We start from the raw sequence: 15,703 nt of genomic DNA, 5'->3' as shown, positions 1-15,703 counted from the left end.
TTCATTTGCATATTTTAAGGAGCTCTCTGCGAAATATATTTTTTGCCATCTTCGTCGTCGTCTTGGTGGCTTTCCGATATTCATGCGCCTTTTGTGGACCCGGCTAAGAACGCTTTCTGCCTTTCTGCCTTTTGCCTCGCTGCCTTGGCCTGATGAAACTTTATGAACTTTGGCTCTGCGCTGCGAGTGAACTATAAATTTGCGAGGCTCCGCTGATTGCCATTGTTGTTTGCCCCTTATGCCTGCATGTAAATCGTATCTGTATCTCCTGCAATTGTGCGCAATCAGCGAAATTGTAACGCAGCTCGTTTTTCAGCCAGCTTCAATCCGCCAAACGATCCGCAGCTGATCCCGCCCCAAAGGCATCGTAAATTCTCCGTCATCCGCCATCAGTTCGAAAATGTTTTAATTAAATCTCGGGTCTGCCGATGTGCCGGGGCATTCATTTCTGTATCGTCATCACAGCGTGTGGGAGTTGGCCTTAAAAATAATGTAATGAATATTTATCTCACTGGTAAAACAAGATTTCGGTGTTGCTTAGCAATGGAAAACATCAGCATCTTCATGTGGATGAGTGTTGTCGGGGCTTTTTAAAACCGAACTGTGCATGTGTACATAAAAATATTCCTAAGCAATTCATAAAGATTTTTGATACACTTTATCTTAATTTAAACAATTTAGTAGCGCGCCCATTATTAGTTTTATCAGCTCTTTCGATTTCAATCTCTCATATCATTTAAATTTGATTGTAGGTTAGGCATAAGCAATAATACTTGCAAATAAGTGAGCAAACGCACTTTAAGATTCAATCTTCAAGCGGACAATCATCCAGTCGCTTCTTGTTATTCAAGCTGCTATTAGGGCAACTAGAGTTATAAAGACACATGGGTACCGGAACCTATAAATTAACTTCGATGAAGCGGAAGCAATGTACTTTTGGTAAAACTGTTATTACATGTGAATCGTATCAGAGCAGTGAATTAGTGCATTTGTAAGATCAACTCTGTTGCTTGAAGCTTTACACCCATAATTATTATGCCTCTGTTTTCTAGCTATTTCCAGGAAGAAGCGCACCATCACTTAATTCTAAAAATGGCAATTCAATTTACCGCGGCACTGCAATATTTCACTCTGATTTCGTTTAATTCAGAGTCCCATGACAATTCTTTCGCTCCCTTACACATTAAAAATTCTTTTATTCCCACTCAGCGAAATAAAAAACGAATCAGAATTGGAATAAAATTATGCGACAATCTGCCCAGGTTTGGGATCCGCTCGACTATAAATCGCATTAGAATGCAGAGCAGATCCTTATTGATTCACTAATCGAATTGGTGATGGCGGGCGGAATGGCTACCCCCTCGCAAATAACTCATTTAAGGCGCGGGCCGTGCGAGGAATCGAAAGCGATTATGCAAATGGGAACGTGGACGCCATGGGCATGGGTGTCGGTTTTCGGGGGAGTCCAGAAGAGAAGGCCAGCAGAGGAAGACAACGCGTCACGCGCCGCATAAATATCTGCAAAATGTTTCTAATAATAGTCGCCCAGACGGATATAAAAGGAGGACTTTCGGGGCCAGAGCATCAGCTGCATGGGAAGGAAATGCAAAATGGAAATGGATATTCAAATGGGACGAGAGGTGGCAGAAACATTTGCGTTTTTAATTTGTCTGACAGAATTTATTTAACACTCATGGCTGACTCGAATCCCCAATCCCCCTTCAGTTTTCTCCTTCAATTGTGTCAAGGATTATTTATGAATGCTCCACCGAAGCTTTCACACAGGCAGAAAATATATCTGAAATATATTCGCCAATTTGCAATGGCATAAACGAAAATAAGACAAAATGATTAACTTTTTAGACAGATTTTTATTATAGAACTTTTAGTATTTGAAACATTTTTAAATTCGAATCCATATAATATATTTTAAATTAGGTTTTAACAAAAAAAATAAAGTTTTATTGATTAAAAAAATTCAACTTATCAAAATAACAATTTCGCTTAATATTTTGTAATGTTTTGTTTAAGAGTTGATCCCAAAAAACTTGCACTGTGCAGCATGTGGGATTGGCAAATTGAAACTGAACTTTGTTATTAATTTCAGTTATTTTTTTCGCCTTTGTTTTTGTGTCGAAAACGCCATAAATAATAAAATTACTCATCCGCATTGCAATCTACTGATAAAAATATTAAATTGGCTTTTACTTGCACGGCAGCCGTTGCAGCTGAAAAATCGAATCCGAATCGCATTTTTGCTACCGCGCATAAATCGCGGATGCGGCGATGCAAAGAGCCTGATAAATAATTTAATCGAAATTTTTCCATGGCGTGGACACAGCACAGAGCAGCGAGATAGGAGTGAAAATGGAAAATGGAGGGCACGCACTTCATTTAATTTTAATTTACAATGACGCCGCTGCATGTCGGTGGCCGGAGGGCCAAGTTCTAGCCACAACCTGGGGATCCGGCCATTCCAGGAGATCTCATCTTACAGTGCTGTTGCAGTTATTTTTATAACTAAATTATATACGCCTGTCTTGGCAGCCCACGGCCACTGGCTCCTTGCTCCAGAGCCAGGAAACCAGCTCCAGAATCTCAGATCCAGCCTCGGCAACCAGAGTCTGGGTCTTTCCTCCTTTTCCTGCTCGATTTATGGCGCACAAGGAGCGCGAAACCATAAACAGCTTTTATGGCGTTCTACTGGATTATTGCCAGCGAGTCGGTCCAGGCCAAGCCCTACTCCGGGCCAATCCCCAGATCCTTTTGATTTAGCCAGGCCAATAAATTGTGGACCCCACATGCAATTGTTTCCCCACCGTTTGAACCTTTCTTCAATTACCAGAGCACTCGGCTTGGACCATTCGCAAAACGTGTTGCAAATATTTGATCTTTCGATGCTCAGAAAAAAGAGCTGAAAACCTAGGGATCTAATGGATAAATCTTGAGTTAAGTAACAACAACTTTTTCCAATAGAAAGGTTCAAAAGCCTTAGGATTTTTCGGTTAAGTACTAGCCACTTGTTTCCGGATCATCAAGGCTCTCCGATTTTGTTTACAAATGAAAATGAAGCGAGTTCACAATTTAACTCTTAATATAAAGTTTTTTTTCAATATAGAATGGTTTACTTTCATATTTTTAATGAAGTGATCTGATAAATTTTAGTTCTGGTCAAATTGGGAGTTCTTTTAGTATATGGTTTTTGATACAAACTATAGTTCGATTTTAAATCGTACTTTTGCTATAAAGTTTATTACATTTAAATGCCAAAATTGTTTACAAAACTAAAACCAACATAGGAAAATACAACTATTCTTGCAAACTTCCTTAAATCGAGGTTAGTACACCATCTTCGCCTCTTTCTGATTTCTTTTTCCATTTACTTAGCTCTGGTAAAGGCGTGTATTTATGTGCCGTCTAATAAATATATGTATGAGTTAATCGATTTTTGCTTTTGTTCTGGCCCAAAGTATTTCCTTATGTAAACGGCGTTCATTTATTGGATATGTTTGTGCTGGCCCGAGGAGCGAAGAAACTTTTATTTTTTTTCACCAAAGTTGTGACGGGCCAGTTTGTGGCGACATTGTTGCTGTTGCTGTTGTTGGCGGTGGCGGTATTGTTGGAGCTGTTCCTTAGCCACCACCACCACCCCCCTGGGGTTTATTCATGACGCATAAATCTCGGCGGCAACACTTTATGCGAACACACAACCATACCAGTGGAAAAATCGCCAACCACACGCCATGTACTCCTCGTAAATTTCGTGAGTAACTTTTTTACGAAATTAAATCTTGTAACAACAACAGCCCACAACAGCATGTATACATATATTTATTTATATGTAGGTATGTTTCCTTTTGTGTTTATGTAATGGAGTTTGTTGCGCCGCTTGGTCATCGCACTAAAAGAAAAGTTTCTAACTAATTAAGTAAACTAAAGACATTACAAAAAACATGTTTAAATCACGTTAAAAAAATATTTTTAATAAATAATAATAAAATATTTTCTTTATGACTCGGTAGGAGTAGACTAAAGCTATACGATTATTTTACAACTTTATAGAACACAGATCATTTCCAAATTTTCCAATTCAAGTTATTTGGCTTTTGGCTGTGGAACTTTTTGCCAAGAAGTATATTTGCATATGTTCGTAAGGCCATATTTTAAGTGAATAAACAATTAAAACGCTCAATAAAATTGGAACCACAAAATGTTTACTTAAATAAAATTTACTCAATGTTTAAGAACTAATTTTCTGTGTAATTTCAGACATTTGAGTTATTTTTAAAAAAGTCAATTGGGTTATCTTCTAATATACAATATAATTTTGCAGTTTTACAGTCTTTTTGATAACTAGATGATTAGTATTTAATTTTTGCAATTTTTTTCTGTGCATCTAAGGCCAGAGATTTCGGCGGCCCAAAACTGAAGCTGGCCAAACGAGGCTTCGAGGTGGGCGTTGCGGTTGTTGGTGGTGCTGCGGCTGTTGCTGTTGTTGTCGGTGGTGCGTCCGTCGGTGGGTGGGGCACTGTCTTGGGCCAACGCGTGTTTATTGCCCTGCAGCCGGGGGCCCGAGATTTACAGGCCGGGCAGCCGGGCGGCATAAATCTGTCCACTCAGTTGTCCTGCTGCCGGGCAGAAGGGAATTGGAAAGGAGTGGAACTTGGTGGAATTGTGGGCGGACTGCCGGAAATACGAGGCTGCTCTAGGAGGATCAAGTTACCGGGAACAGATGGAGGTTTGGGATGGGGATCCAAAAATCCGGGAGGGAGGTCACGCTGCAGAGGAGCCCAATGGATGCGGTCAGCTAATTGTTAATGCACTCGCCATTATGACCATGCACTAAGCGAAAAGGCGGCGGCAGAAGCCGCTCGTGAATGTAAAATGCATTTTAATTACCCGCCATATATTTCACTTTAAGCATTTCAATGCAAATTGCCCGGCACTGCATCGCAGCGGGACGAGGGGCCATATTAAATGTAATTATTTGGCACAAATTGCGTGTTTAGGATTAATTATGATACGGATAGGCTAATAACGCGGCCCAAAGTGCAAAAAAACACATTTTCAAATTATGCCCCGTCGCTTTAAATGAGCTTTGATTGGCGGCCATCGGATAGGATATCGCATTAAAGTTAATACCACGCACCTAAATAATGCAGTCGCCATATGTGTAAATGGCTGTGCGTGATGCGAATTTAATATAAGCCACCTTGTTTTATTAAATTTAAAGTGTTGCCGACAAGGCAGAGATTTTGCGCTTGTTAGAGTCGTGTTTATTGGCCTAAAATAATAAATTAATGGCTCTGTTGCCCGTTTAAATGTTGAGTTTAACAAGTATCTTTTATTAATAATAAACTATAATTCTATTTATTTTTTTTTTAAATAAAATTCTTATTAAGTTTTAAGGTTTAATTTAAAATTTTATTTATTTTAAGGACCAACTCCGGTAGCCTCTCGTGCTTGCCTGCAAAACTTGTAGTCAATGAATTTGTGTCATAGTCAAGCTGTTCTCCCCTTTCCAACGCACATGACACTACATAAAACAAATTTAATTACGCAAATGTTTTTATGTCCGTGTAAATGTTTATGTTCGTGCAACGCCTGCTCTGAATGGCGGACATCCCGAATTTTGCAAAAGAACGAAGAGGAGGCCACCGAAATCTGTGGAGGGTATAAGCGCAGCTGGGATTGAGCCCAGTTAATGGGGTTTTGAACAAAAATGAATACAAAAACCTTGAAGACGCTCAAGGTAAGAAAGGAACTTTCCCTAAATAATCATTTAGCAGGTTGCGTCATTTTGCACGGTCTAACAAAATATGAAACAATCATAATTTTTTGCCATGGCTAATAAAAAACGACGGCCAAGGTCGGGGCAGGTTCCTCATTAAAAACACACAAGTGCAGCTGCTAATGAGCGATCTCTGAGCGGCTATATCTATTCGCCTCGCAAAGGTGAGCGAAGGCACCTTTTTTTTAATGGCCGCCGGCATTGCTGACCTTGGTGCGAATTTTTAAGCGGAAAAAAGGCAACGCACACACATTTTTTATGGCGCATTCCCGTTGCGTGGCGAACGGTTTCGGATTTGGTTTTTTAGCAGCAGCCTTTGGAAATTTATGATTTATGACGCTGGCCGTGTCCAAATCCGTCCAAATGCCCACATCCGTGACCCTTTTGCATGCGGTCCAGGATCGGTGTTGGGTGTCGGGATCTTCAGGAATCGGCGGCTGCTGTTTTGTAAACACTCAGTATGAGTTCCAGTTCCCGGGTGCTTGGACGTTGCGGATCGGCTAAAAAACGCATCGAATTCGGCGATATCTGTTTACCAGCAACTCGAAATGAGTTAAAATGTGTGCAAAATATGAAAAGCCATAAATGGCATATGTGCCGTTTTCCATTGGAAAGTGTTAAGTGTGAAGTGTGTCCTATGAATCGAAAGAGGTCCATGTGTTTAAGATGTGTTGGCCGAAAATAAAAAGTGGAAAAGTCAGGGGGGCTTGGGATGAAACATTAGCTGACTATGATAAGAAACTCAATTGTTGCATAGGTAAGTTCTCAGTTTAAATATTTTTAAACACTGATGATTTCAAAACTCCAAGACAAAATCTGACAATCACTTTTTTATAAACTTAAACTTATAAACGTGGAAGGGTTAAGTATTAGGAATGGACATTTCCTGTCCATGCTCGTATTTTTGGAAAAATACATATAGAGTTTTTGTAAATAATAAATATTTGTATGTATGCTTTCCTTTTACTTTTTTGTCTTGCAGTGAATTTTTACAGAAAAATTACACAGTGTTTTATAAAGGCTTTTATATTTTATAATTTCAAATTCATTATTTTAGAAGGGAAGAATGAAAATCAAAAAGAGGTATTCTGCTTAAAAAATATGTTTACTGTGCTCTCAATTTGTATTGTAAATAAACACTATGTTTAAATGATCATTTAGTTTACATACATCAGAAAAGGACCCCATTAGCTGCTTTTAAATAGTTTTTAGCAAAATTTCTTCATATCCATCTTCCACTTAATTGAGTTCAAAGGAAGCTCACAGGCTCCTCAGACTAAAATATGCGAACAGGAGAATTCAAGAAGGGCACAAAAAAATGGTTGAGATAAATCACAGACGAAAACCGCAGACATGCCTGCGCATCTCATCCGGGGAACATTTCTTGCGTCCCTATCTTTCCCCAGATTTTTCTCAGCGTTTTGAGTAATTCCGCGGAATAAACGACAAAGCAGGCGGACAGCCCCCCAACTCCTGGAAAAAAAGAATCAGAAAAAATAAACCCGCTCCAGGTACGAAAACAACGGCAACAAGATCGGGCTGCGACAAATCTTGAGAGAGCAATAAACAACATGGTTGACAATCTTAAATCTTGCGACTTGCAGGCCATCCCACACAGATACAGATTCAGATACAGATACAGATACATACAAATACGTATACTTACAGATACGAATGCGAATGAATGTCGCAGCCATTATGGAACCCCTTGTTTTTGTTGCCCCTTTGTGTTGTTTTTGTTGGCTCGCTTCTTTTCCAAACGACCAACACTATCGCAATCCCAATGCCAGTTTCAAATTCAGACCCAGTAAATGTTGCGGTCATTGCTATGCCGGAATGCAACAACAACAGCAGCGGAGCAGGGTTCAGGCCGCTTTAAAGGCTTGGCCTGTTTGGGCCCGATACGGCCCATGGCTAGGTAGAAAATGACAAGGCAATGGACTGCATAAGGAAAATCTTCAGTGAATATATTAGTATGAAAATATAACAACAAAATAATGCAAAAATTGTACATTTTACTTATATCCTATTATGTTAAAAATACATGCTTTAACTTTCAAATGAGTTATTATTTTTCTTATTTTTTTTTTTAAATATTGTTATAGCTAATAAATGTATCATAACAATTACAACAACATTTGGGTTTGAAATATTATTCATAATAATATTGAACTTTTTTTATACAACATCTATAATTTTCACTTTCTATAAAATTATCTTCTATTTACTTGAATTTGTACAATGTACACGTTTATCTTGTGTTTAATATTATGATCTTGGTTCTGAAAATTTCAGTTTTTCCAAAAATCGAACTTCCTGGATAAATGTTTGGAATTCTATAAAATGTAACATAGTATTAATTAAACTATGATCCTTATTTAAAGTAATCAATTATCCTTAATATTTTATAACTATAATAATACAATCGGGATTTAAAAAAATTAATATAATTTAACTTACATGCTTTTAAAGCTTTTAAAATTGTAATCAGTAATATTTTTAATCCAATAAGAAAAGTCCAAGTTAAAAAGGGGGGTTTTTAAAATACTTTTTGATCGATTTAGCATTTTAGTGGGAATTTGGTTGAAAAATATTTCTTTAAAACTTTATTTTTACCCACAAATGTTATCTTAATCTCCACAGTAAAACCGTTGTCTTGGAGCCAGTCAGCGTTTGGCCTTTTGGCTTTGCGTCGAGTCTTTTGGCCGCTTGGCCTGTTTGTTGTTTGTCTCCTTTATAGCTTCTTCTCGTACCCTTTATCGCTATCTCAGATTGCAGTCGGATTTTCCCTGCTTTTTATATATATTTCTTTTTTACTTTGGGGTCACATTTTCGTGCTTTGCAGGTAAGAGGAGCAAACGAAAAGCCTTTTCTTTGGTGGTGGTCGTTGCCATACGAGATTCGTTTGCGGATATCGTGTGTCCGCCCGTTTTGGCTCCCCAGCCTTCCAGTTTTATGTTAACCTCTCGACGAGAACTAAGCCATCCAATAACTAGTAAAATAAGCCCTAAGCCAAAGTAAGGCCCGTAAATCATCTCTGAACTGGTTAACGACATTTTAAACACTCGGGAAATCAGTGCCCGACATAAAGATTCAATGAGCAGCCAAGACATAAAATCCACAGACAACAAGCTCGAACAGAACATAACAGAAGCGTTTGGCATTTGATGTTTATTTAATTTGCCGCAATTCATAACAATTTCGTTTACGACATTTTTACTACTCGACAAATGCCGTAAACAAAACAGAGCGTCGATTTGCTCGATGCCCTCCTCCTCTCCTTTTTTTTTTGGCCCAGGCACACGCTCAGGTTTTTATGGCCCGCTCATCGCTCGGTGTCCGCGGACTTGACTCAACTCGAGTCGAGTCGAGTCGACTCAACTCAGCTCCTCGACAATTAAACGCCATCATCGAGTTGATTCAAAGGCGAAAATGCAGTCAGCACCCCAGCGATTTACGGGCGTTTTATAGATCGTAAAAGCCGCTCTAACAGCCGTCCAGATGATTTTACGACGTGTCGAAATGCCACCAGGACGAGCTGTTGCTGTTGAGGTTGCTGTTCCAGCACTTGTTCCGGGACCGCGACACCGATTTCGGGCCGGATTGGATTGGATCGCATCGGATGTGGTTCAAGTGCAGCGTCGTAAAAACTTCCTCCGTACTCCCGTGACTACTTGAAAGAGCCGTAAAAGGGCTATAAACAAAAGTGGCGCCCGAGGAGCCACCGCAAGTTGTCGGCCAGACTTATGTACGTGTCGTTATCCGGGTGGATTGTGTAAGGGATTCGATTCTGATTTGATAAGGATAATTATGTCTGATCGCCATAAAAATACAATGAAGTGGAGTAGGCGAAAGGAGCATATGCCCGGTAATTGGTCCATTAAAGGCGCGCAGTTTGTGGGAAATAAATGAAGAGTGTTTCAATGATCACGGCTATGTCAATAAAAATGTTTGCCCTACAAAGAACACAAAACTATAAATTTAGGACTCTATTTTGCATTAGGTTAAAGAGTTTTAAATCGTTTTTAGAATATTTACTCGGAAATTGTAAGCAATATTTCGAAAACATTTTTCAAACATATCATTTTTTCAAGCAAGAAACTTTACTTAATTGAAAAGTTAAATGCATTAAAGTAATCTAAAAAATATGCATTTAAAAATAAATTAACAACATTGTCTTGACTAGTTTGCAGCATGTTTTTTAATCAGCTATATGGGTCTACGATCCGATGTGGATCCTTATCAGAAGACCGAAAAAACGAGTGCACTTGCGGCTAATTGAAGTCTGCTTAAAACAACAAAGAGTACAATACATATTGCTTATCCATATCGTGCGCGGTATCCATTATTAAGCCAGCTGAAGACGTGTTGATGTTGATGCACTGGGCCAGGGACCAGACATTTCAAGCATTTCAGACTTACAGGCAATGTAGAGCTAAAGACAGAGGGCCACGGACAATGAACAGCGAACAATTGAGCTAATGACGTGACTATGGATACTCGACGCACTTCCCGGTCATTTGGCAGAAGCAAAAAAAACCAGCTCCATTCCGATTTGAATGACCATTCCCATTCGCCAAAGTCCCTGTCTGGCCGTGCTTCATTGTTATCATTCGAAATGGCAACGGCCAAACTTATGCACCGAAAGTGTTGTTAAATTACGCCAAATTGCTTAATTTCAATAATGAAACGAACCGAGTGGTCGGCAGCCGCCACTCAATGAAATTATAAATTTTCGGCTCAAATGATATGCAAAGAGCACTGAAAAGGCGGCCTGATCCGTGATCGTGACGTCTCCACCTTGTGTTTCTCATTCCGCGTCCGATTTCCAGTGCGTTTCTCCGATTCCAAAGCACAGACAAAAATCAAGTAAATTTTTGGTAACCTGATTTTATGATTTTTGTATCAATATGTTTCTTTTAAACAACATTTTCCAAGCCTCAGAAATAAGCTTTCATCCTTTTAGATAACAAAATTTTAAATCTTATTTTAATGTGCTATGCAGTTTCGATTACTTTTGTTAATAAATAAACTTTTTTTCTCTGTATATTTACTCGATCCCGTCCAGACGGCGGCCCGACAGTTCCAATTTAATGGGCCCATTGAATCGGTCGTTAATGTTGCCTTTTATTTGGCCTCTTATTCGGTCCACTGTGTTTGTGGCTTTATTTCCCTCTGTTTTAGTCTCTTTTTTCGGTTATTGTTGCTGCAGACTTACTCAATTGTGTTATTGTTTATTTATGCGAGCTTAAGTAATGCGCTGCAATTCCAATTTCAAAAGATAATTTCAAATTTACTGTCAAATAATTTATTAGACGAATGCCTCTCCGCTGAGAAACTAATTTAGCTGGAGCTTTATTGGGCTTCTTTGTTTGTTTTCTCTTCTGTTTGTGTGCTTCACAAAAAAAAACACTTTAACGTTTTTGTGTGTTTTGGGAAAGATAAAAGCAAAGCCGCAACGAAAAGTTTTTATAAAGTTTTTGGTATTATTAATGGGTTGGCTGTCGTGGGCGTATACGTAATATTTTATAATTATTGAGTCGGGGGGCAGAAACTAGTTGAGCCGAACGACTTGTGATTTGACATGGCCGACACTTTCGATGGCCCATTGATATCACTTTAAGGCGTCGAATGTCCACTTTATCAATTGCTATTGGCAATAAAATAAAATTAGCCAAGATTTAGTTTGGATTCCAGAGATAAACGCAATTGAAATTTGTTAACTAATCATAGATTGCTGTAAATATACAAAATAAATTACCAAGTACGAACAATTTAATTTTTTTAGCAAATATGTATATAAAAAATATACTTTATTTAGTTTCTCAGGCTAGGTTACTGGGGAAAATCTTTTTAAAGATGTATTATTTTGATCGAACTTGACCGAATCTGGAAGGTATATTAAATAAGTATTTGACATGTTAATGATATGAATTAGACTAATTTATATAATAAGTCTCAGAAAATGTTTAGTTTTTGTCCATTCATTTAGTTTTATATGAATTATTCTTTATTGATTTCAATTGAAAATCGTTTTATGAATAAGAGATAAGACTAAAATCTACTAAAGCTTGCTATTACTGTGAATTTAAAATAATGACAAAGATTCGTGGACAATTTAATGCCAGCCAATCAAGTCAATCAATATAGGAGTATTTTATGAGCGTTTGGATTTCCCAAGCGGAAAGACCTGCATATTTTCCTGTTTTGCCAATATAAGTCCCTAGTTTATCATTCTAAATTATTGGCACTTTTGGCTGACGCCATCGAAGTCGTTTTACTAAGTACAGAATCGGCGACTCACGTCCTCCTCCGAGGGCCAGTGTCTACTGCATAGTGGTTCCCGCCAGATCGAGCCATTGCTCCGGCGGAGGCGTTCAACCCAGAGTGCTACATGGCATGGCAATTGCGACTGGACTGGTGACGTTTGTTGCCACTTTATCATGGCCGTGCATCATAATTTAGGCAGCCATTCCACCCACACATTGCCAGCGGCCAACGGACAACTGCCAACTGCCAACAAAGAGATACTGACAGAGGTTGCAAATAATAAAATTCGTTGACATTCGGTGCGCTGACTAAGCAGCTAAAAGGCCGAGGACGTGTGCAAACCTGGCCAAGATGGCCCGGCGCGATAGCCACAAAACGCTGACCACGCCCACCCATCGGCCCACCAGCCCTCGGGTCCTGGGCCATTTCCTGCGACAACTTTTTGTGCTTAAACACTCGTATTAAGTATTAAGTAAGAGCATTTAATGGTTTTGTTTTCATTTTGCGACCCAAAAAATGTGAGCACTTTGCTCCGGCCCCATTGATTAAGTGGATCGATTGGCCAGCAACTGGCCATCAGCTCTTGGCCCAAAACACTGAAATTAGTTGGCATTTTAACACGAACACCTGACACTCGACTCCGGCCAAAGCAGCAGCTTCCTTTCGTGATATGCAGCGGACTGAGTGGAGGGGGCTATAGTTTCTCTTTAGTCAAATGGATTATATTACAATCGAAGAGGTGGGGAATGCGAGGCAGGGAGTACGTGGTCCACCATTATCGATGAAGCCTGACGCAGCAGCCACACAAAAACAACACACTTTTAAAAAACTATGCGGAGGTTTCTGATATATTTACTAAGTCTCTATTATTTCAATAAATTTCTTCCTCCGGGTAATAAACAATAATTTGTATTAGGGGTGTTTTCAATGGGTATGATCACTCCAAAGATTTCGAAGTATAATCAAACTTAAATTTTTCTGTTTTATTAAATAACGTTTATAAAGAGTGGACTTAATGGGAATGTTCTTGGAAATCTATTCTTCTTGCTTTACTTTATACAAGGCTTTTATTTTGAAAACATTCTTAGGTGCACATATATTGTAGGGTTCATAAATTTGTATAATTTTTTCTTAAGTCCTTAAGATATCTACAAAAAAATTGTTGTTGTTGAAATTAAATGAAAATATTATGCTAAATATATTACCACAAAATATTTTGCGGCTTATGGATAAGTTTTTTAAAAAGTCCCAGTTTAAATAATGTGCTGTCAATTTTAAGATCTTTACTTGAAAACATTTATATAAATTACTCGCGTTTCTAAATACTTTTTTTACTCCATAGTATTTTTTTTATTTTTCACTTAAACAAAATATTTCTTCCCGTGCATCAATAGGTTATTGATCGATAATTCCATTTAAGCAAATGTTCGCGCTGAGCACCAGAATTGTCCAAATTATATGTGTGTGGCCTTTGCATCGAGTATGAATTAAAAAAATGCCCAAGTTTCCTCAAAATCAACTCGATTGCAACTTTTTTTCCGAAAAGCTGGTAATAACAGAGCCACCTGAGCGATCGGAAAGTTGGGGATCACTCCCGTGTGCGTTTGTCGCTGGTGGATGCCGCCAACTCATCAGAACCCGGCCCATCTTCATCAACATCCCATACACTTCCCATGTGGATACCCAGCCTCATCCGTATGCACATGCACGTCCAGAAGATGTATTTTCACTTAAACGTTTTACTCGGCGAATAATGGCTTTAATGACTTTAATGGCGTTCGGATAATTTGGCCGCCGGGCAGCTGCCCGGACTTCAGCTCTGTCCGAGCTCTTTCGTAATTGACGAAAGTAGATGGCCGCCGGTGAGATGAGATGCACATGCACATCCAGGATGCCCATGCGAAATGTATATAATTTGTAATTGTTGTTCCTCTTTAAAATGCACTCGACTGCGGCTCGAATAATTGCAATGAGCAGTTGCAAAGTGATCCAAAATGAAATGAATGCAATTACATCGAGTTTTCTCTGCCGGTTCATTAAAAAAGTTCAGCGATGTAGATATGCCGTGAGCAGGATTTTCTCACGATTCGGTAGTGCATTTAATATAATGACTTTAACTGTTTTTTTGTTTTATATGTATTTTATTTATTCAATAATTAGAACAAAATCGGGGTTTCATACATTTTTTAGTGTTTTATAATAAGATTTGCTTGTTTAAAATTAATTTTTCAATTTATTAATATCTATTTTAGAAAAGATTTTTCTATCTATATATTTTTTCTATATCTATCTTTCTTGTTGATATAGAATGACAATTTGTATTTATTTATTTTGCATCATAGCACTACGAGTAATTTAACTCTTAGTTTAATGTGCTAGTCACGTTGTGTCGTGATACGGAGTTACAATATTCTTATTCTAAATTACAATTTCTTTTAATATAAAATTAACATAGATTTAAATTTGCGTTAAATTTGAAACTGAGCTCCTTAACTAATAACCTATATGTATTTAAATCATAACAATAACTAAGCCAGAAGTATTGGTATGCCATTGGTGGTTACTTTTGGATAATGGAATTTCTTTTGTTTAGTTTTGCCTCTAAGAACCAATCTTTCTCAATAAAATTCGCAAATTCTCTATTATATTTAAGGCAATTATATTTTCGCAGTAGACAGCACCGGTGCACGTCATTCACCCGCCGCGATTGACCTTGAGACAACAAAAAAACGCATTGAAGTGGACGACGCCGTTCCTCGTAAATGGCAGTTCGTAAAAAAAGACATAAAGAATACATTTATGGCCAAAAAAATATACGAGTAATGTCGTCACACGGCTACACAAATCACAAATGAAAAGGTGCAGCATAAAAAATGACATTGGAAAAACAGATAATTAAGCAGCGGAGAAAGAGTGGCAAGTGGAAAACGGGATGTCTGACCTGAGAGAGGAGGGGGTGGAAATGCTGCTGCCGACTGACAAGTCGCACATTTTCAAAGAAATTACCAAAAAAAATGGGAATAGACAAGAAAGAAAACATTGGAAAAGGCACATAAATTTACCCGGACACAGCCATAAGCGGACCAGAATGGAGGAGTATCTGGAGAACAGCTGCCCGGGGGAATGGAGGTGCGTTGATGGAGGGCCGGGAAATGAAAGGAAAACGTTCCAAAATTAGTCAAACCGGGCGAGTCAATTAAATCGAATGGGATGCCCGGCAGACGGAATTTATTGGACCGCTTATGGCGGAGCTGCTACTTAAAAACACATTTGCTCGCGGAAAATATCTTAATATTTGTTTACGAAAACATTCTGAAATGTCGTGTTGCAGAATTTATAAACATTCCCCCGGGCGGCGGCGGTCCCATGCGACTTTTAATTAAAATTCCGAATGCATCGGCCGTCGAAGAAATGCTTTTATTATTTTAATTACCCATTTCGGACTCGGAAGGCCCCGCAGCACTCAATATTAATTTCATAAAAATAACATTGCCTCCATTCCTGCTGCTTCTGTTCATTATTGTCTCTCTTCCGAACGTGTCTTTTGTTTGTTTACCCGCCAGCTGGGTCCCAGCCGAAGCCCAGACCCCAAAAATGCAAAATGGTTTCTCCACAAAAAAGAACTCTTAAAACCCGCCAAAC

General features: G+C 38.6%; 1 long non-coding RNA gene across 1 annotated transcript in view; it reads left to right on the top strand.

Annotated features, from left to right (window-relative positions):
- Nucleotides 1–6,203: 6,203 nt before the first annotated feature.
- The window catches only part of LOC128265066 (uncharacterized), a 28,317-nt gene continuing 18,817 nt past the window's right edge, over nt 6,204–15,703 (top strand). The window contains exon 1 of the long non-coding RNA XR_008268799.1: nt 6,204–6,548. This is a non-coding gene — a long non-coding RNA (uncharacterized LOC128265066). The remainder of the gene's footprint in view (nt 6,549–15,703) is intronic.

The sequence above is a fragment of the Drosophila gunungcola genome, chromosome 3R (genome assembly GCF_025200985.1).
Source record: "Drosophila gunungcola strain Sukarami chromosome 3R, Dgunungcola_SK_2, whole genome shotgun sequence".
NCBI classification, from domain to species: domain Eukaryota; kingdom Metazoa; phylum Arthropoda; class Insecta; order Diptera; family Drosophilidae; genus Drosophila; species Drosophila gunungcola.
The sequence above is the reverse complement of the archived record's forward strand: the minus strand, read 5'-3'. Positions and strand labels throughout refer to the sequence as shown.